This window comes from Cydia pomonella, chromosome 2, assembly GCF_033807575.1.
Source record: "Cydia pomonella isolate Wapato2018A chromosome 2, ilCydPomo1, whole genome shotgun sequence".
In the NCBI taxonomy this organism is placed as follows: domain Eukaryota; kingdom Metazoa; phylum Arthropoda; class Insecta; order Lepidoptera; family Tortricidae; genus Cydia; species Cydia pomonella.
In genome coordinates, this window is record NC_084704.1 from 9,546,197 (window position 1) to 9,568,887 (window position 22,691).

A 22,691-nucleotide genomic window follows, 5' to 3' on the forward strand; every position below is an offset into this window, starting at 1 on the left:
AAAAACTCTCAGCCTTTCAAACTCACTCGCGTTCCTCACAACTCGCAAGAGAGTCGCGAGGCGCTCGGTGCTCGCCGACATTCAAATGAAGAAATGAGTCATTGACGTCATCGCATTCATCGCTCACACTATCAACTGCCCAACTACAAACCTTATTGCAAGGACAAAAGGTCCACCGAGAAATGCGTTGTGTTTATTCACTCGCCTCACTGTGACATCCCTCAAAAATCCTTTCACAATGAAACAATGAATTAGATTTACCGAAAGAGGGAGTGAGACAGACACGCGCCGTGCTTCAATAACACCTCATCGAAAATACGTTAAAAATGAAACACGAAAGAAAACAAGCGTAAGCGTCCGCAAGCTTACATACATATTACGCCATTTTGATCCTAGCATTGCTAAGTTACTTGTCAAAAGCGAAAAATTTAAGTCATCAAAGAACCTACCGAAGAAAGTTTTTTCTCTCTGTCGCACTTGTAATTTCATACGTAAGTGCGACAGCAAAGCAAAACTTCGTGGTTCGCGGTAGGCCTCCATATTTGTTAGCTATTATTGTACTAACGCGCATACCAGTATAACCTGACCTCAAGACTCATATTGCTGGTGTCATGTATAATCTGAATCAATTAGACTGGACAGTGAAATGGTTACTTGATAAGCGATTGAAATGCCAACCAAGTCTCACTGGGCATTTACGAAGCTAGCTTAGTTAGAAACAGTTATCGTTTAAGAGACCAAAATATTATTTAAATTATTGAAATATAATATAGTGGCGTACACAAAATATGATATTTTACATTAGTTTATTAATAAAAAAGTAAATATAATTTGTATAGGTGAAATAAACATGTACATTTTAACGATTTGAATTTGTAATACTTTTTGTTAACGTGCTTCGTATAGTATTTCGATCATTTATGATTTTGACATATTTATAGTACGAGAAACTCGAAAAAGTTGTTCGTAATCTTTAGTTGTGTTTTATAAATAGTGATCAGTGACCATTCTTATAATTATACCAAAATAACAATATATTAACATTGTTTTCGCGATAAAATATACCTGTGGGTCTTTCTTTGTGTCTTTTGCATACAAAAATCAAGTGTATATTACACGCCGGTGGCATTACCGCGCGAACGTTATTGAGGCTTTCGTTTGTTATCATATTACAATGCTATTATTACTGATAAATTATGAGGTGGTAAGTTAGTAATTTCTATATAATAATGGTACAAAAAATATTGGATTTGTTCTCCTTAGTTTGTTAATTGTTTGTCTGGCAGTTTATGGTTAGTATTTATTTCAATATATGAATGTTAAACTTAAAATGATATCAAGTAGCAAGGATTGATACTGAACAATCTAACAATAAAAATAATAAACTGCTAAATTAGAACAAGTTTCATAAAAGCATCATATTAAGTTGCAATAGGATGTATGTACTTTAACTCCTTAGTTTGATTCTTAAATGTATGTCTTCTGTTGTTAAAAGTTCTGTTTTAAACCTCCAGAATTGCACTCCAAGTAAATATTTAAAAGGAAGTTTAGCAATGCCTAAATATGTATTTACATTAAATATGGTTTGCTGCCGTTGGAGTTGATGGAATAGTCGATGCTGCAAAAGTGCTAGTACCTCTCCTCATTTGAAGTAAGACATTGTAACACCTCATTTTAGAGAATGAGGTAGGATGGTTGACCCAGTAGTTGACCACGCACCGGTAGTTGACCATTTGCGACTTCAAATGTCAATATTAAGAATTCCCGCCACTATCTGGTATTTTTTAAGTTGCCTACATGTTATTTCAACTTTAACTGACAAACCAATCACATTCCCGATGACATGAGACAAAAAATGTAGCCTACACTATCATTTTACTTCCGCTCGTCGCCGTTAGTTGCCGATCTGCCGCCATTACAGTTAGGCACGTGTTCTGACAGGTAAGCCTATTTTATTGTTAATTGGCATTGTTTTTGAATGAACCTTATTGTAATGATTGTTTTTTGTAAAGTTTAAATGTTTATCTTCTCGCCTTCAACGTAGTTTTAAATATAACTACCCTATTTCATGACTTTTTTAAACTGGTTAACTTCTGGTGCATGTTTTTCTTGGTTTTCCTATAGTTGACCAGATGGTCAACGACTGGCTATATGGTTTTTATTTTTTATTTTCTTTTTTTAACTGGATTTTCATAGCTTTGGCATATTCAATACCACCTCTCACGATTTTAAGGTCCAAATCGTGGTGGTTCCTTAAGTTGACCAGTGGTTTGACTTTGGTACCACGTACAAAAAAAAAAGCTCCTATGGTTGACCAAGCCTTATAAAACATTATTCTTTGCTTTGCTTGTTTTAGATTAAAAAATGCCACCAAAAAAGAAATTCTTTCAATATAGTGAGGACGACGTTTACGAAGCAGTAAACGAAATACATTCTGGGAAAAAAAATTAGAGAAACATGCCGCAAATATAAAATCCCCCATTCAACAATGATTAATAAATTTTCTAATGAGTATGATGAATAAGTGCCTTGGCTTTTAGATGAGTACCTAGGTGATTGTATAATTAAGAAACTCAGTTGTTGTAGGTGTTAAAAACCCTAATTGTACTTACCTAATTGTTTTAGTGATAAGAAAAAAATGTGCCATTTCAGTTTTATTTTCAATGTGATTGCTAAGACTGAATATGAAAACTTGTTGATCTAAATTAAAAAAAAGATATTGCTTCTAATTTAAATAAAGTTGATCATAAAAAACAAGCTACTTTTTATTATTTTTTGCTATTTTTGCCTTGTGTTGAAATTGGTCAACTTTGGGTACAAAACTTAACAACTACTGGGGCCTGCTGGTCAAACTTAGGTACATTCCCGTTTTTGGAATTTTAAAAATATTATAAAAAAACCTGAACGTAATTCTGTGTTTTTTTTTCTTATCTCGACTTTTAATTAGACAATATACAATATAAAAAATAAACTAAAAGTAAACGTCCAAATAGTTTTAAATAACAACGATTTAAAGTCAAAATTTGTCCTTAACTGGTTTGGGACTGGGTCAACCATCCTACTCATACAAACTCATTTTAAATTGATGTCCTACCCATCACTAACTGTACTGACTTAGTAACAGAGAAAAAACGAGGAATTGAGCAGCTAATAACTGCGAGCAAATAATCTTTCTTGGTGATGGGAAAGTTAAATATTTCTACGGGAAGGAGAAACTACGTTTCCATAAAAAGTGTAGATTATACATTGAGTCGAAGGCTATACCGGCGTACAAAAGACTAATGGAGGTGGCATCAGAGGGCTTACCGCGAAACACGTTCGACGTGTTGCCTCCCTGTCATACTTACGTACGAATTTACAAGTGCGACAGAGGTAACACGTCGAACGTGGTTCGCGATAGGCCCTCAAATGTACAGCCAAGTGACGATGATGAAAATTACATTTTCAAAACTTTTGTCTTTTGTTACCATTGTGTTAGCCGCCTGTACTTACTTTCAACATATATTAGTAGTTTATGTTACTGCTACATAATAAAAGGCCCACACTCGTGTATTTTACACGAGTGTGGGCTTAGGAAACGAACGAAGTGAGTTTCTTAAAAAGATCACACGAGTGTTTTAATGCCTAATTATGTATAGTTATTGCAGGTAGTTCGCAATCACACTTTTAGCACAGGCATTATAAGAGAGGTATGGGCATTGTGAATGTCATCTCGCTCTGTGTGGTAGGGCACAGCATAGCGGATGTCATTCCAGATCTAGAGCAGAGCCCAACTGGGGAAGTACCTCCACCTTACAGAAAATCGCAGCCAAATAACACTAGACCCTCTAGTGTTGTGTTCCTGCCGGTGAGTAAGGTTGCCAGAGCTCAACGAGGGATGGGAGGGGGTTAGGGTCGGCAACGCGCATGTAACTCCTCTGGAGTTGCAGGCGTACATAGGCTACGGATACTGCTTACCATCAGGCAGGCCGTATGCTTGTTTGCCACCGACGTAGTATAAAAAAATATTTAAAAAAACAATTAAAATATTGCATACGACATGTGCTAATTATTTGTCTCAGTGTAAACCAGAGACATGTCAGTCGCTTCGCTTGACAGACAGATGAAGTGTGCGAAAGGGAAGCCATGACGTATATGAACAAGCCATAAGTGCAAAAGAGGCAGACTACATATGAGAAAACGTAACCAATTTTGAGTTCGAAGGCGGCCGAGGCGGCCAAAATCATATTGCCGTATTTTTTAACGTGAAAAATATAAGCGAATCAAAAAGAAAATTATACATTAAGTAATTTAGTGACGATGGTGTCATGTTGTGTGCCGGGTTGTAGTGTTTCAGGGCCAAAAAACCCAGGAAAATACTCATTCCACAGGTAATTATGATATTCCTAGCGAAATTATCGTAACGATATTTTATCAAATAAACAGCATAAAAAGTGTAAAAAACCAATTATAACAGTTCATTATAAGTTTTTCTTCAATTATGTGTTAATATTTCATCATATTAGTCAATAATTTAGAATATTTTGTGTAAAAACCTAAACTGTTACTTTACGCTAGGGCTTGACAAAATGTTCATATGACTGTATCGATAACTTGTCGGTATATTAGTAGGTATGGAATTAGTTGTTCACAAGACATCATTAAGATATTACCTTTATAACTGACTTAAAATAATAACGATTGTTATAATACCTTTTTTGAACGTGTACATGTTTAGCGATAAATTTAAACTTCACTTTCCAACACAGTACTTACATTTTAACCACTTTTCCACGGCTTTGCCGCCAACACAAGGAAACACAAGACAGCGTATACTTGTATACAGCGTATACACATCCAACCCAAGTTGTCAGCAGGAAAAGGCGCGAAATTAAAATTTTCTTTGGTAAGTCAACTCTTTGCGAACACATTTTCAAACAACTTCAACTTTATCATTTTCAACTTTTTCAAACACATTTGAAAAAGTAGTCGATAAAGCAGTTAAACATCGATAGATTATTAATATGTTGTAACATGACATCACTATTTTTGTTCGCACATAGACAATTTACGCACACACTTGTATTTCATTTTTGGTCACACTTTCCAAGTTTGACAGTCGTTCTATGCTATCCTATTTCTATGGTGTAAACAAAAATATATCATAATTATGATATCAATTTTTAAATTCAAAATGGCGGACATGTTTTATAACTTATTTTAAGAAATTATGAGTAGTTTAAGACTTTAAAAAGCAAGAAATTGTTTCTTGCTTCTGTTTGTATATGTATCATGTAGTATTTGATGTTTTCATTATTTTTGAAAGTCCTCAAGGTGCCGATTACGAAAATGACGTCCATTTTGCAATCCAAGATGGCGGACATTATTTTTTCTTAAAAATCGATATGGGTGTCATCTCCAAGGTTCCTCGGGGTTCCGATGACGAAAATGACATCCATTTTGAAATCCAAGATGGCGGACATTAATTTTTCTTAAAAATCGATATGGGTGTCATCTCCGAGGTTCCTCGGGGTTCCGATTACGAAAATGACGTTCATTTTGAAATCCAAGATAGCGGACATTAATTTTTCTTAAAAATCGATATGGGTGTCATCTCCGAGGTTCCTCGGGGTTCCGATTACGAAAATGACGTTCATTTTGAAATCCAAGATGGCGGAAATTATTTTTTCTTAAAAGTCGATATGGATGTCATTTGGGATTCCGATTACGAAAATGACGTCTGTTTTGAAATCCAAGATGGCGGACATTAATTTTTCTTAAAAATCGATATGGGTGTCATCTCCGAGGTTCCTCGGGGTTCCAATTACAAAAATGACGTCCATTTTGGCGGTTCTTGGTGGTGCAGATTTCAAAAATAGAGACCATTTTAGAATTAAAGATGGTTGATATCACTGCTACACACATCGATACCCATTTCAAAAAGTGGCGTCCGCCATATTTATTTTCAAATTAGATGCCATTTTTGAAATGTACACCCCTAAAAACCCAGAAAACAACATCCATGACGACTTTTTCAAAAAAGTGACGTCCGCTATCTTTATTTCCAAAATGGATGTCATTTGTAAAATTAGTACACATACATCATACAACATGAAAACTAAAAACATTTCCATCCTCTTTTGGGCAGTTGTGTAAGTCTGTGATAACCCTAGGTAGGTACGGAGACCTTGAGCGGTGTCGGCATTTACGCAAACATCAAAGGCGTCGGCCCACTGTTACTTTTTACACTGTGCTTTTAGTGTGTAAACGAAAACGTCACATGATATATCAAAAGTTATTTTATCTTATACCTTTAAACGAGCAATTCTTATATATATATATATATATATATTTATATTTATATATATGTATTTCTGTGATCTCGGAAACGGCTCTAACGATTTCGCTGAAATTTGGTATATGGGGGTTTTTGGTGGTATACAATCTGTCTAGATTAGTCTTATGTTTGGGAAAACGCGTGTTTTCGAGTTTTCATGCGTTTTTCTTTCGACGCAGAATATGGTCGCTAATTTCGTGTTGCCGGTCACTGTTCGTCTGGTCCAGCGGGTTAAGACGCGGACTGCTAAACGAGTTTACGGGTTCGAATCTCGCCCGGTGACTTACTTTTGTTTTTTTTTATATGTTCAAGTTTATATATATATATTTTAATTTTTATTGTTTTACACAAGTTTAATTTAGTAAAAAAATGACCTATGTAATAAGAGAAATTGACAATAGATGGCGTTACTCTGTGACAAGTGCTGCAAGGTTAAAATCGATTGTAAATAATAATAATTGTCAGTTCACATTTTACTTTTTAAGTTTATGTAGATTATCACCACCATATTACAATAAATAGTTATAACCGAGCAAAGCTCGGTCGCCCAGGTACTATATTACTAACTGTACTAGGTTGCCTTTTTAAAAAGTTGGTCCAGTCCATGGTTGCCTACATTTTATATAAAAATCGGTTAATCTAGGCGACCATTAACTGGACCAACTTTTTTAATACGGCAACTTTCAAATAAGCTTTCATTTGATATATCATACGATGAAATAACAAACAAAAAAACTATCCGTACGCAATCTTACAAGGCAACCTACTTGAAATGTATCACTGTGAATTTTGTCTTACATTTATTTCTTATCAGAAATAAATAACATGAGGGTGCATATACCTTATAACGTATCTCTATATAACTATCGGTTATCACTATTAGCATTAGCGGTTAACAACAACATTCCCCTTAAAACAAATAACTATCGCGAGGAAAATACCAAGTCCAAACATCTGAAAAAAATCGGGAAAGAAAAGCTGCAACTGGCTTTTAAAATGGTACAATGAAGGGTGGTCATCTGTATGAGAATGTGTTTTTTTTTATGTCTTTATTTGACCCAATGGTTGACTGGTAGAGAATGCCGAATTAAGTCCGCCATTTGTACATTTTTCTTTGTGCAATAAAGTTTAAATAAATAAATAATATTCATATAACGCGATAACGAATTCTACGTGAACGAAACCGCGGCAATCCCTATTATAGTAATAAATACGGGTAGGTAAGTTTCCATTAGTATACTAACAACAAAATAACAATTTTCTATTGATATTAATTTAAAACACGCTTTAGGAATTTTTTTGATGGACCGTAGACGCAGTCAAGGGCTCCCCGCTCCCCACTACCGTTGTTCGCTGCATCTTGCCACAGCGCGCGACGCGCGCAAACTTGCCGCGCGTTTGAAACGTAACGTATTTATATAAGCAAGGAATGCATACATATCAGTAATGAGTGTCGCCGTGATTTTATATTTCTAAATTTTTGTTTAGTAACTGAGATCATTGTTGATGATCGATTATTATTAACTCTACAAACTTTAATTCAATATTAGCTATACTGCTTAACCTGAAATCAATATCTAGACAAGCACATTGTCTACATGTCTAACTTTTTACTAGAATACTAAGTTGATCGATAATATCGTAATTTTGCAATATCAGCTACTCTAATTCTATATTTACAAAATAACTCGTGTTTTTACGTTTACCAGAAAGCAGCTGTTCCAGATTTCTAAAAACTGAAAATTGTACATAAATTGAAGTGTTATTCGATATGATAAAGTTTTCTGTAACTTTAATTCTATATTTCCTTAGTTATTAGCAAAAATTAAAATATTTAAATATAACCGAAAGCTCAACCTTAAAATTTCTAACTTTTTACCAAAGTATTATTTAACATACTCCCAATGACATATCTGCTTTGGCTCAGCGATCCAAAAAGAATCTTGGCCTCCGAAACGAGAGAACGCCTCCTGTCCCGATCCAGCGCGGTTTCCTGCCATGAATTGGCATTCAGCCGCCGCAGGTCCGCCTCCACGACATCACACCAGCGGTACCTGGGGCGCCCGAGCGGACGACGGCCGATTGGTTGCCCCAAGTACGCTTCCTTGACTACGCGATCCTTCCCCATTCTGAGTAGGTGACCAAGCCAGCGAAGTCTGTGGGATTTAGTTACGCCTATGATATTGGGCTCAGCCACCAACTCTTCGAACTCGGCGTTTTTCCGGATCCTCCAGGAGCCGTCGTCACTTCGGACAGGTCCCAGGATCTTCCTGAGCACTTTTCTTTCCACTATCAGGAGCTGACTTTCCTCTTTTTGAGTTAGTGTCCAGGCCTCACAGCCGTACATGAGAATAGGCCGAATGACGGTTTTATAGATTCTTAGTTTTGTACTCTTACTGAGTACACTGAATGACATATCAAAAAAGAAAAAACTTTAATATTATCGAAACCCATTTTTGTTCAACCGCTGGTCTAAACCCGCCCAGTGGGTTGTCCGGCATCTGAACAAAGTTCACGAGCGCCCACCAGGTGGGTTCCCGGTAGTGAATGTGTTAATTGTCAGACCTGTCTGTGTATTTGATCTTGTTATTTATCAAATAAATTAAATTGCGTTCTTTCATTTAGAATAACGGGTGATAACAAAAAAATGAGAATGATTTTCTGTAGACTTATAAACAAAATTATCGACATAAACAAAAAAAAAGCGGGTGAAGGGTTCCGTACCATTTATGACGTATTAAAAAAAGCGGCCAAGTGCGAGTCGGACTCGCCCATGAAGGGTTCCGTACCATTTATGACGTATTAAAAAAACTACTTACTAGATCTGGTTCAAACCAATTTTCGGTGGAAGTTGGCATGGTAATGTATATCATATATTTTTATTAGATTTTTCATTCAGTTATTTTAGAAGTTACAGGGGGGGACACACTTTTTTTCACTTTGGAAGTGTCTCTCGCGCAAACTATTGAGTTTAGAAAAATATGATATTAGAAACGTAAATATCATTTTTGAAGACCTATCCGTAGATACCCCACACGTATGGGTTTGACGAAAAAAAATTTTTTTTTAAATTTTATGACGTATTAAAAAAACTACTTAATAGATCTCGTTCAAACCAATTTTCGGTGGAAGTTTGCATAACAATGTATATCATATATTTTTTTTATATTTTTCATTCTGTTATTTTAGAAGTTAGGGGGGGGGGGGGGGGGACACACATTTTTCCACTTTGGAAGTGTCTCTCGCGCAAGCTATTCAGTTTAGAAAAAAATAGTTTTGGAAACCTCAATATCATTTTTAAAGACCTACCCATAGATACCCCACACGTATGGGTTTGATGAAAAATGATTTTTTGAGTTTCAAGTAGGATGGGGAACCCCCAAAATTTATTGTTTTTTTTTCTATTTTTGTGTAAACATCTTAATGCGGTTCATAGAATACATCTACTTACCAAGTTTGAACAGTATAGCTCTTATAGTTTCGGAAAAAAGTGGCTGTGACATAATCGGACAGACAGACGGACATGACGAATCTATAAGGGTTCCGTTTTTTTGCCATTTGGCTACGGAACCCTAAAAAACTACTTAGTAGATCTCGTTCAAACCAATTTTCGGTGGAAGTTAGCAGGTAATGTGTATCATATATATTTTTTTTAGATTTTTCATTCTGTTATTTTAGAAGTTACTGGGGGGGGGGGACACATTTTTTCACTTTGGAAAGTGCATTGTTTTTGTATAATGTTTGCGTAAAATAGATTCCTCATAAATAAAGGAATTAAAGGATGCAAAAAAGGCTATCGAGCAAAGCTCGGTCGCCCAGGTACTGATATATTATATGCCCTAATATGTATAGTTTTAGAGAAATGTTGCTTCAATTAAAGCTCGGAAACTTCACCACTCCCCCCCCCCCCAACTAAATGCGTGGTGGCTCTCCATGGCTCCCGGTCTGAATTTACTCAAGACCAGCTAAGAAGCAACTGTGCCAAGTTTCAGCGCATAGTCACAATGTGCAAGGTGTCGTGCACTAATAGGGAGTATTACTGCAATGTTCTGCCGCCAGAGTGCATCACTAGCATCGTAAACCATTCAATCATTCGTAAACCATAGATAGACCTAAGCCGGCTAAGCCTAAATAGACGTAAATACTTACTTTTAGATACCATATCAGAATTTAAGTTTGACTTTAAAACTTAACTCAGTTCATCAGATATTTACAATGCGAGCTAATTTAGTAGTTGGTAATACTTAATCTATGGCATGACCAATGTCCCCCCGCGGGTTGCTCACCTTGTCGTGGTGGAGGGGCTTAGTAACCGTGGCTTGGTCACCCACGGTGAAGCGAAGAGGCAACCAGGGCCAGCCTGTTTGTGGCGCGGACTGGCCCGAGGAGTACGCTTCAAGTGGGCTTGTTAACCCTGCTTGTGACGCGCTGCAGGTGGACCGTCGGCGGAGTGTCGGTATTGCGGTGAGCCGTTCTCCCTATCTTCGGCGGCCGAGGTGGGATCGCAGGGGAAGAGGCGTGATGGTATCACGATGCGCCACTCTCCCTATCCCCTGCGAACTTGGCGGGGCCGGTCCGCTGTAGCGGCGTTGGTGGGGCTGCAGAGGAAGAGGCGTGTCGGTGTTACAATGTGCCGTTCTCCCTGTCCTCTGCAGCCGAGTTGTGGTTTTGCGGCAGAACCATAGAGCTGATCTGCCGCCGGGTGCCGGGGAATTTTCTGGCGCCCGTGGCTTCCTTGTGGCGGGCTCGGGGGGGTCCGCTACACTGCAGAACGGAGGCCGAGGAGGAAGGCGCGTCGAAACATCTGGCGCTCCTATCGTGAAGGGCCTTCGGGAATTCGCGTAGGAGCCGCTCACGGGCGGCTGCCGCTGGTGGGGTCGCGGATGAGTACGCAAGCGTTCCCGTAACCCCATCATTAGAGCGGTGAGGTGGCATAGAGGGGGTTTTTAGTAGTTATACCGTGGGCCTTATTAGCGTAGACGGGAGTCCCAAATCACCACTCGGGTCACCGGGTGGTATGTGGAATGCATTTTCCACCCTGATAAAAAAAATGGCATGACCAATCTTAAAAACTATAACAGTAAAATATCAGTTATTTTTCTATCCAGCACAAAATATTTTTTCAGCTTACAGCGAGTTCGATAAGCGACACTGAACATTATTAACGTGAGAAAATAAAGTGTATGTTAGCGGGGAATGCGGTCGCAGCCCACCCACTGCTATTGTCACCACTTGCTGAGCACAGGAGTCTGTTGGTTTTGAATAAGTCAACCCGTATAGTTAGAACTTCCATATCCATAACAATTATGTGCAATCAGAGATCATACTTATACCTACTCACACACGCTCGGTAAGAAATGATCAAAAGAAGCCTGCGCGCACTAAAGTGTTATAAATCGCCTGTTATCGCTTTGAGCAATAACCACTTTATAGCACTATAAAGACAACCTAACGTAGAGTATATCGGAAAGTGTAGGAGGAGGAAAATCTTTTTCATAAACGCGGTTTGTGGTATGAAACGGTATCGTCAAACGAAATCGTTGTTTTATGACAGGAAAAATATTTTCTTGTAACGGCCGTAACTTTCATATCTTTGCGATAAATATAAGCAGTACAGACAGTAGTACCACTTCAATATTATTACCGTACCTACCTACAGCAAAATGTAACCATACCTAAAATTAAATTAGGTTAGTTCAATTCGGGTTAGCCATTGTCTGATACGACTAAATGCCTCAACACAGGTTATTTATTGAAAAGTTCCTACCAAGAGCATGTCGGGTCATGCTCAGTGCAGCGTACCATAGTTACCCGTCCATGACAAAAGGCTGCCTTGAACGGGGGCTATCATACCTACCCAACGTGCCCATGAGGAACTCGAAAGATTTAAACAGTATATTCCTGATCATATTCAAAGAATAAAATGTCCTATAAACTTTTCAGGAGTTCGCATAATTTCAGAGTTAAAACCAGTTTTAAATAAACATATTTTTATTGTTACTTACCTAGTGCAAAACGCCTTTTAGATGGCGATGTTGCCACTATGGAACCTAGTCCAAATGTCCTTATTGATACGTTATTGATAGATGTCAAAAAGAGACAAGTAACACTTTGCAGAAACTAGGTTTTACAAAAAAGGAGTAAAAATTATTTTTGTTTGACAGTTTTACAAAGAGCGTTTACGTTTTATGTACAAAAATAGGAGTACATTTAAACAATCGAAAAAAAAACAAAACAAACATTTGTGACGTTCCATGGCAAAAGGTACTTTCATTTATAGCGGTTGGCGCTTACGTCGCGTAGCACCGCATTAGAATTTGAATTGGCATTGAAGACCCCTATTTGTTTTGAAAGACCTATCTAACGACACCCCACAGCATAGGGTTGAAACGAAAATACTTTACGTGTAGGGAGATACCAAAAAAACACGAATATTTCATAAAAAAAGTAAAACTCTCTGAATATGAAATTTAAATAACACTAATATTTAGTAAACACGCCGTATAATCGATAAAGAGCTGTCTTTCCCAGACAACCTTTGACTAATAACTATTACCCTATTTATATAATATTTAATGTACTTATATCTTAAATATTTCCTCGTTATAAGGAATGCAATGAAATGTTTTCAGGCAACCTGATTGAGCGTGGTGCCCTCACCGTTCCTGCCTTAATTGAATTTTACCCTTCGAAATTGTAAATTGTTTTACGTCCACCTCCACGAAACAAAGGCATCATAAAACGAACGTGTTTTGCGCAAATAAAATTGAGAAAGCCCTAGACGAAACCGCCAGAGTCTGAACCGAAGACAATAAAGATATTGGGTTTCGGATCCGACTGCAGCGCAAGGCGGTTAGTGTAGCAAAGTTGACGTCGACACGTTCGTAGCACAAGGCGTAGTTTTTCGCGTAGCACACTGTAATTTGAAAGAGTGTTGTGGTTGGTGGTTGCCACCAAATATATTAGATGAACACGTTCTTTTAGTATAGGCATAAATATTTAAATTGTAATAGGTATTTTGAATCCCGTTTTGATACTGTACCCCTAGTGTAAATAAATTCGATTTCCAAACGTGACGTACGCGTTTGCGTTTAGTCTCATTTTGTATTGGATTTCGAAAGAGCGCGCCAAGCGGGACGTTTTGGAAACTCAAAATCCTATACAAAATGAGACTTAACGCAAACGCGTTCGTCACGTTATGATGTCGATCAAAGTTACACTAGGGGTACTGATGTATACTTACTCCAAATAATTTAACGTAACCAAATAGGTAATTACTTTATTTAAATAATTTAATCTTACCCAAATACATGTATAAATGCAAGCGACAGTGTTGGCCGAACGTTAACTAGAATTGAAAATATTGAAAATTAACCATTACAAATTGAACCGTAATCCATAACGAACGGTTACAGTTTACGGTTCAATTTGTAATGGTTAATTTAATTTTCCTCGAGGTTCCCAAATGTCAAATGGTATGGACATGAATAAGGGACCTTTTATTTACATAAAATTTCAGGACTGTCCGAGATAGTTCGATGTTTGTTCTATTCCGATTGTGCTAAAGCGAGATGCACAAATTAAAGCACAAAGTTGAAATGGCTAGTCTCCGTCATCGCCAGCGTATCAGCCGCGACAGTTAATACCTAGGTATTGATTTGGATGTACATAATATACCTAATTATAATTTCCATTTGTGTTAATGCACCTAAATATAACAAAATGTCGTCGTCCTAAATATAACAAAATAAACAAAAAAGTGGATCCGCTTCAATAAAGATAATCATTATTCCGGTACATGGCTAAAAGCTTCATTGGCATACAAAAGGGTCGCCTGTTTACGGATTCCCGACCGGGTAAAGTCATTTTTAAAACAAAAGGGCCAGTTAAAAATGTCCGCTTATCTCCGCGGGCGGGCAATCTCGCGTCGAATCAATTAAAGGACCACCCCGGCTCAGTGACCCGCTCGGAAACATCCAGGCGTTTTATTTATAAAGCCGGGCTATGTCATGGCGTTCTGAAATATAACGTTTATGTCAAAAGTATTGAAAGTCAAATACTTTCGTGAAACTATACCTACGTAGTTTCACGAAAGTATTTAACGACTTTCATGAAAAGCAATATTTTCAGACTAGAACGGAACAGTTTCTTATAATCATTAGCTTAAAAATCGCGCTGCCAAAATTTAACTTGCTAGATCCAAGTTTAATTATCACTGACTGCAAAATGTACTAGTTAAAGCACATAACAGAGAGTTGTACATATCAAGTTTAATATTTGATTGGTACACCAAAATCAACATGAAATCTGATTAAAACATTCCACTCGATTAATCTCTGATTTTCGAAACGTTCCTATTTTTGAACGACATTTGAACCAACATGAGCATTAAGTTAATGGAGAGTTTCACTTTGCGCATCGTGTAATTTTGGCTCCATTTTAGGGAATCTTTACCAAGGGTAGCTAACATGCATGAAGGAACATAAGAATAGGGGGACGTTGAGGGGATATGGTTTGAGAACGATTTTGTCAAATATTGGGTTAGGTAAAGATTACTTACGTAACACAAATGTGGTTGTGGTCATACTCATAATAAATTTAGTTTAGACCTCAAGACACGATAAAAGTGCAACCAATTTAAGATGTAGTTCTAAAAGGAGTAAAATTGCGCCTGTATAGTATCTATTAAGTACTTATATCGTCAAAAATTTAAATTCAAAATTAAAAAAATTATCTGGGTAGGGCCTCAAGGGCTCTTTTACACATGTCAATACAGATAGATTTACAGTGACATCATAATTATAGTGACATGACAAATACAAAGCATTTATATCTGGGTAAAAATTACATTATACCTCTAATAATCTTAAAATAAATAATGACTACAATATGACAGAAATATACTCTTTAAGGTTAAATTATATATTAAATTTGGAGATGTTAAAGATCTCCGGTCTGAGAGAGATAATAATAAATACCCACCGATTAATAATATTTGGAGGTGTAAGGGCTCTCCAATACATGTTTCACGTCAAGAGACTGTTAACAATCTTAATAACTAGATCTACAGAATTCATCACCATTATGTATCCAATAAGGCAATGTCATAATAACAAATGTCTAATTATAGAAAACATAAATATATAAGGTTGACCAGCCATGTAGGTATTTATTGTTTACTGGTTTGCTTATTTCTCTTGGCTAGCAAGGACGACGTCTTTAATTTGTTTTCATGATCACAAATGACAAGGGGTGATTAGAATTATCAATACTGAGCAACCTTTCCCACACATACCTCTGAGCCCTCGAGATTTTGTATGGATTAACACGAAAGTAGCTCGGTATGACGAAATCAGCATTTGCTGCCGTATTTGAGACGTAAATTAGATAAATAAAAGTAAAGTGTAAAACGGACCGTTTTGCCTACTAAAGTTGAAGTTTTACGAGTAGTCTGCTGATGGAGTGACTTGTTGCCATTTGAATCTTGGTTCAGTCGGCCAAACACGCTCTCATATTCTACCATTGGCCCATTGCACGCCCACGGTTGTCCTTTCCATTGTGTATATAATATAAACTGTTGTTTTTATTTTTGCACAAAAAACGTAGCACTTCCGTGCATAATGTACCTATGCATATGTTCGTCTAAAATTTAATTATATTGTGGCAGGTATCCAGAATTAAATTGATTAAAGGAAACAAATAAGATATTAGTTTCTTAGAAACCTATATAAGTACATATAAAGATTCGAGTAGTTTATTAGCTTTGCATGGGCACCTACTTGGGGCCAATATTATTAAGGTATGTAGTTATGGAAATTAAAACATCTAAAATTTTCATTTTCCTATAAGACCACAAAACGTTAAAGATTGGCATGGTGGCTACGTGGGCAGGCCGTGCCGACGTCAAGGCCAATTTTGCTCGCATATTTCGACCGCCGATTACAATATTATCGATAAAATAGAGATGTGGACTTTATAAGCGGTTATTTTGAAAATGGTTCAATTGACCCCGGATTAGCCTATTCTTTCCTACTCTATCTTCGTAAATTGCCTTTTCAACCTTTATCATATCATTTGATATCTGTATTATCAAAGAGTTATTCATTATAATAGAGAGGTAAAGTCTAACGGTCCGATTCAAACTTTGAGCTCCGTCAAATATTAGGTCTGGATACGATATGGATTTTTTTCTTCAAATAAAAACGTAAATTTAGACACTGATATATCAAACAAAAACGTCACTTTTGACACTGACCTATTCGATATATATCGTATCTAGACCTAATATTGGACCTATTATAAAGTTCCAAATTGGGCATGGGCCGTATGATAAAAACGTGCCCACTAGTTTGACAGCCGAAACAGATGGTGCGGTACTGCCCCTAATGTTTTCTGGGCTATAACCGCGAAAATCGAAGTTCGTTATTGCGGGCATATTTCTCTGTCACTCTAATTACGTCTTAGTGAGAGTAAAAGAGAAAGATCCCCGCAAATTTCGAATTTCGGTTTTCGCGGTAGGCCCCCTGGTCTGGCTGGAATTGTCAAAAGTCAAATTTTGACAGCCAAAGTTACCGCATAATTTACGGAGCCACACAGCACCATCTCGTTTAGCTGTCAAATACGAAGCACGAAATCGTCTTACATTTCCCGCATCTTACACAATTAATAAATTTTTGGTATTATTTACCTAGGTAAATAAATACCATGCCTCTTTTTACGCATTTCAGATGAAAAATGTTCGAGAAGATGAAGAACATTAGAGCTGTCAGGCCAGCGTAGCGGTAACGGCAACTCTGCGAATTCGAAACGTTCAATCGCATGAAAAATATGAGCAATTTGTTAAGAAACCATTCGATAACCTCTCCTTTAAAAGTGTCGCACTTTCCACGATTTACATATGTAGCTACGTTCGTATTCACGTAGATTTCATATACTTAAACAATCATGGCATCAAATGGGAAATTTAGTTCTTATTAAGTCTGGACAAAGGAGTAAAGTAAGTATTAGTCTGGACACTTAATAACGTGTTACGCAATTTTTCACACATTCTAATTAAACTAATGTTGTAACATGTAATTGCCAATTCAATTTCTGATCAATTGGCAATTGGATTGTCCCGTCTAAACGCCCACTTATTAAAAGTACTTGTAACGTCACTTATGTCAACTATGTGGTTACTTATAGTCTTTTATTCCGTAGACTAAAATGACAACCACAAATGTCAAATGTAGAAATAATGTGACCAGCATAAAACAAACAGTGCTGATCTTTGATTTCGGTTTGTCAATAACCGATAAATATTAAATTAGTTTTAGATTCAAAATAAACAATAAATGACATCTACTCACTATATGATAGGAAATAAACAATAAATAAAATCTACTGACAATTGACGTTTTTTGGTATTTTTGGTTTACATATTCGATATTCGTATTCGTTACTTTACTCGTACGAGTATAGTGATCGAATGTGATCAGTACCCCTAGTGTAAATTTGATCGACATCATAACGTGACGAACGCGTTTGCGTTAAGTCTAATTTTGTATAGGATTTTGAGTTTCCAAAACGTCCCGCTTGGCGCGCTCTTTCTAAATCCAATACAAAATGAGACTAAACGCAAACGCGTACGTCACGTTTCGAAATCGAATTTATTTACACTAGGGGTACTGAACGTTTTTGTTGACTTTTTTTGTGACATTTGTTGATTTTAGTTAGTTATTTTTTTTTACGTTTGCTGCATTATTGTTAAGTTTAGTTTCCATATACATGGATCCTAATCGCCCATCTACTTCGTCGCATGGACGCGGCGAAGAAGTGCTATCGCCTCGGAAAAAACGAAAAGTTAAACCCCTCAGCCAAGGCGAGAAATTTATGGTAGTAAATGTGTACAAATATGTGAACACAGAGGCAAAAAACAAATGTGAATATGAAGTGCCATCACCTATATAAGTACCTCCCAATAGTTTATTTTCGGTTAGTACCGGTTGTAGCACATCACTATTTATAAGACGTAAAAAACTAGCAACACATGAAATGTGATTTTAGTCTACGGGATAAAAAAATAGACTATAACACTTGGTTTGTTTCACAAGATAGGTACTAAAATAACGAGGGTAACTTAAATTTATTGTAGAGATATTTGGTTTTGGCAAGTGAGAAGAAGATTATGGTTAGTTCTGCTTGTGCATTCAGACTAATTTTTACTGCAGTAAGAACTATCCGCAACGCAGATCAAATTATATGCGCGTCCTATTCACAATCACCTAGGAAGAGATAGTACAGTGTTCGTTCAGCGGGGAAATGGAATTTCGAGATGAAGTAACGAGACTGCCTGCAGCGAAAAGCTCTTGCTCGTCTACCGAACTAGTGTACTGGAAGCCTAATCTTTATCCCCCCCCCCCAACTTTTGATTGAGCCGTTGAACAGGTTTTGACATACTGTTACAAATCATTCATCGATAAATTTTGTTTGATACCTATACATCAAAGTCACTCCGAAAAGTTTTGCTGTTGACAACCATTGTTCAGAAAATATTTGATAAATTGAAACAAAACAGATTGAATGTTACATCGCTGTAGCCCAGGTACAGAGCGTTAACAAAATTGAAATGAACTTTAGATGCGAATAAACCCGTCGATTTAAGAAATTCAATAAATGTGTCATAAACATAAAGAAAAACTTCGATTCTGTTGCCCCAGTTTCATGTTTGTGACGGCTTTGTAGTTGTTCTTTTAGTAGAGTAATAAAACATACCTAGTCCAGCTTTACGCGAATTCGTACGCGGGCGTCACTGGAATGGCGCGGGTATAAGGTTTATGAGAGTAATCGGCTCGCATCTTCTCCTTTTATTTGGACTACCTATTCGGCCATAAGTTGTAGTATAGCAAGACCTAGGCGTTTCACAAATTAGCATTCAGTGTGGTTACAATACTACTATCCAATCATCCTGCTTTTGACTATATACTGTATGTAATTTTGGGCGGACAATCGTCGAGCAAAATCAGGTGGTAAAATTGTTATTGTTTGTAATAAAATCAATAAAAAAACAATTTAATTGACAGTAGTCTATTAACTAAAAATTTATAAATATACTTATACCTACTAGGAGACAGCCGGTGATATTGTACCGCCGGTTACACCGGTATAAATACAAGATGGAAAATATTAATGGGCTCTGAGGGAAAGCGCCTTAAAACCTTAAGCTAGCTCATTTTACTTAAAGAAAACATTCTTTTATTTTTTTAATGAAACAAATCGACATTGAAAGATTTTTACAATTTGATTGTCTAAAATATTCTTGTGTTCTAAATATTCGATTTTATGAATATAAAATTTTAATTTTAAAATTTTAGCCGGTTCGATTCCCGGGCGCCCACAACGAATAAAAAAAATTGAATGCAGTTTTGTTTCTTTAAAAATAGTAGAATGTTTTCTTTAAGTAAAATGAGCTAGATTAAGGTTGTAAATTTCAACTTTCTAGCTTTGTAGTTTCGGCTCTACATTAATGAATCAGTCAGGACACGCATGTATATATATATATATATATATATATATATAAATACAAATTATACTAGTATAATGCCTTTACTTATATGTGTTACAAGGTGTAACAAAGATAGTAGGGAACCGTTATGTATCGTATTCTGATTAGGAAAAAGTAGCGGATTTTTTTTACGCCATTATTTTTTTGCTTTGGTGCAGTGCCTCCAAGTCGCTCAACCCTCCATACAAAGGGCAAATTTTTTTCGCATCAATATCATTTTTCATCTACTTTTTCATAATCAGAACACGATACCGACATTACCGACTATATGCCCTTAACTTTTAACTACCCGGTAAGTGTTTTTCTATACCACATCGGTGGCAAACAAGCATACGGCACGCCTGATGTTAAGCAGTCATCGTAGCCTATGGACGCCTGAAACTCCAGAGGTGTTAGGTACATGCGCGTTGCCGACCCTTTAAAAACCTGAACACTCCTTTTTTGAAGAACAAGAGTTGTAGCTCGATTTTATTTATTGCAAATTTTTTGTATGCTGTCTGTCTGTTTTTGTAATAGTTTAATGGCATTTTTTTGCAGAACAGTTGAAAAACGGCTGATAATTTTATAACTTCCTATAAAACATTAGTAATGAAATCGAAAAAAATATTCGTCATTCGTGAATTATTACGTTATATTCATTTGTTATTCGTCATTAGAATAAATGCCCATCTCTCGGTGTTACAAACCTACATCAGTGACATCAAACGTTCGATCGATATATAAAACGATATAAATATATCGTGTTTCATGTGTATAAATAAGTTGAAATTTGCACACCTGGTTACATTGATAATTTGTACAAGAGATAAGAAAAATTACACTTCTTAGGGGGTTAAAAAAGGAATGAAAGTTATTGTGGGGTTCAACTTTTATTTTAAGCTAGGAATTGGAAACTTCGTAAAAAGGTAATTTATTAAAATAGAAGAAAAAATAATTCTGTGTTTGAAAATTCATCCCTTATGTGGTGAAAAAGGGGTTGAAAGTTTGTACCGGGAACGAATTTTTTTCTGAGTGACGGACATGAAACTTGGTAGAAAATCTGTAAAGTAATTTCAGCGTTTTCAGAAATCCTTCCTAGGGGGATTAAAAGGGGGATGAACATATGCAACGGGAACGACTTCAGTAGGGACTTGAAATTCGGAGGAAAATACAATATTAGAAAGTAATAAAAATAATTTCAGAGCTTTAGAAAATTCCTTTTTTGTATAATTTTTTTTGCGTCACTTTATACAGTACGGATGTCTACCGTCTCCAATTCTGCCTCAATTGCTAAAAGGTTAACTGGACTCTTCCAGGGATAAGTTCACCTTTGTATTAATGATGAGTGTTTTATTTCCTGTTTTGTTTTCATTTTTGTACAATAAAGAGTTTTACTACTACTACTAAATTCTTGCCTTATTAGGATTCAAAAGGGGTTGAAAGTGTGTCGGGAAATAAATACACGCGAACGAATTCAAGGGCAACAGCTATCTAGTACTACTAAAAAAAAAATTGGAATAGGCGCTATATCGATTATCATTTAGATTAAATCAAAATATAACAAAAACCACGTACCTATAATATAATAAAAATTAGGTTACATCATATAATACAATGTCATACCAAGTGGTATTATGATAGTTTTTTTATGATTAGTTATATTAAAGATAACACACCCCAATCATATTATGTAACATGTTTCATTTCAAGTATTGTCTAGATTTTATCTGTGAGCTCTTGTTAAACGTTCGAAGTTGTCGGCTCATTGTGCATCAAGTAGCTGGGACGCGTCCAAGAGTCGTAAAGTGGACAGATTATGTATACATCCAAAAATCATGTTCACAAATCGCATTTAAGATTATCTTCAAGTTAATGGATATGGGATTTAAGTAAGTTGTTTGATTATTAATTCTCCTATTTTAGAAATTTCTTACATTCAACCTGAAACAGACGGCTGGCTAGGGGCACGTCCCGGCATTTCGACGCTTTTTGAAGGTACCTTTTTCAGATTTTTGCTCATGTCTCGAATATCTTTACGAATAGTATTATAATAATTACTTCGGACAAAAGTTTTACCATAAAATTCCCTACAAATTTAGTTAGTTCATTTTTACTCTACGATTAATACTATAGGAGTTACAGGTTATTTAAGTTAACAAAGCGACAAAAAATAGACGATTTAAGAAAATGTCCGTCAAAATTTACTTTTTGCAAAACCTCTAAAACAGCACCACGAGGTATAACTATACCAATTTACAAAACTACAGGAATTATTTCTCCTGGTTTTATTAATTTTCTTTTGCAACTGATAGGCTGATATCGTCCGACGAACTGGTAATCAGTGGGTCCCTGTAATGTGAATTCGTAGTCAAAATTGTAAAAAATGCCCGCTATCTTGAACTTCTTATTTTTTGGTCTAAACATGATGAGAATTGATATCTGAGAATTTCAAAGGCTTCTTAATGGGATTCCGAATAGAAGTCAACATTTTAAAACACGACTGCAATTTTTAATTGTTTTCATTTGTTCTCTAATCATGATGAAAATTGATATCTGAGGATCTGAAAGGTCTTTGAATATGAGTTCGTGGGCAAAATTGTGAAAAATGGCCGCCTTCTTGAACTTCGTAATTTTTGTCCCACTCATAATTTAAATTGAAGAATAAGAATCCGAAAGGCCTTTTAACATTAATTTGTAGTAGAAATTATAGAATATGGCAGCCATCTAGAAATTGCACATTTTTTATTCAATCGTGTCGAAAACTAAATAGATGTCTATAAATCTACAATATATAGTTTTTGGCGAACCGCGAGTTCTCATTTCGGCAAACTACTATTAGTTAATAATAATAAT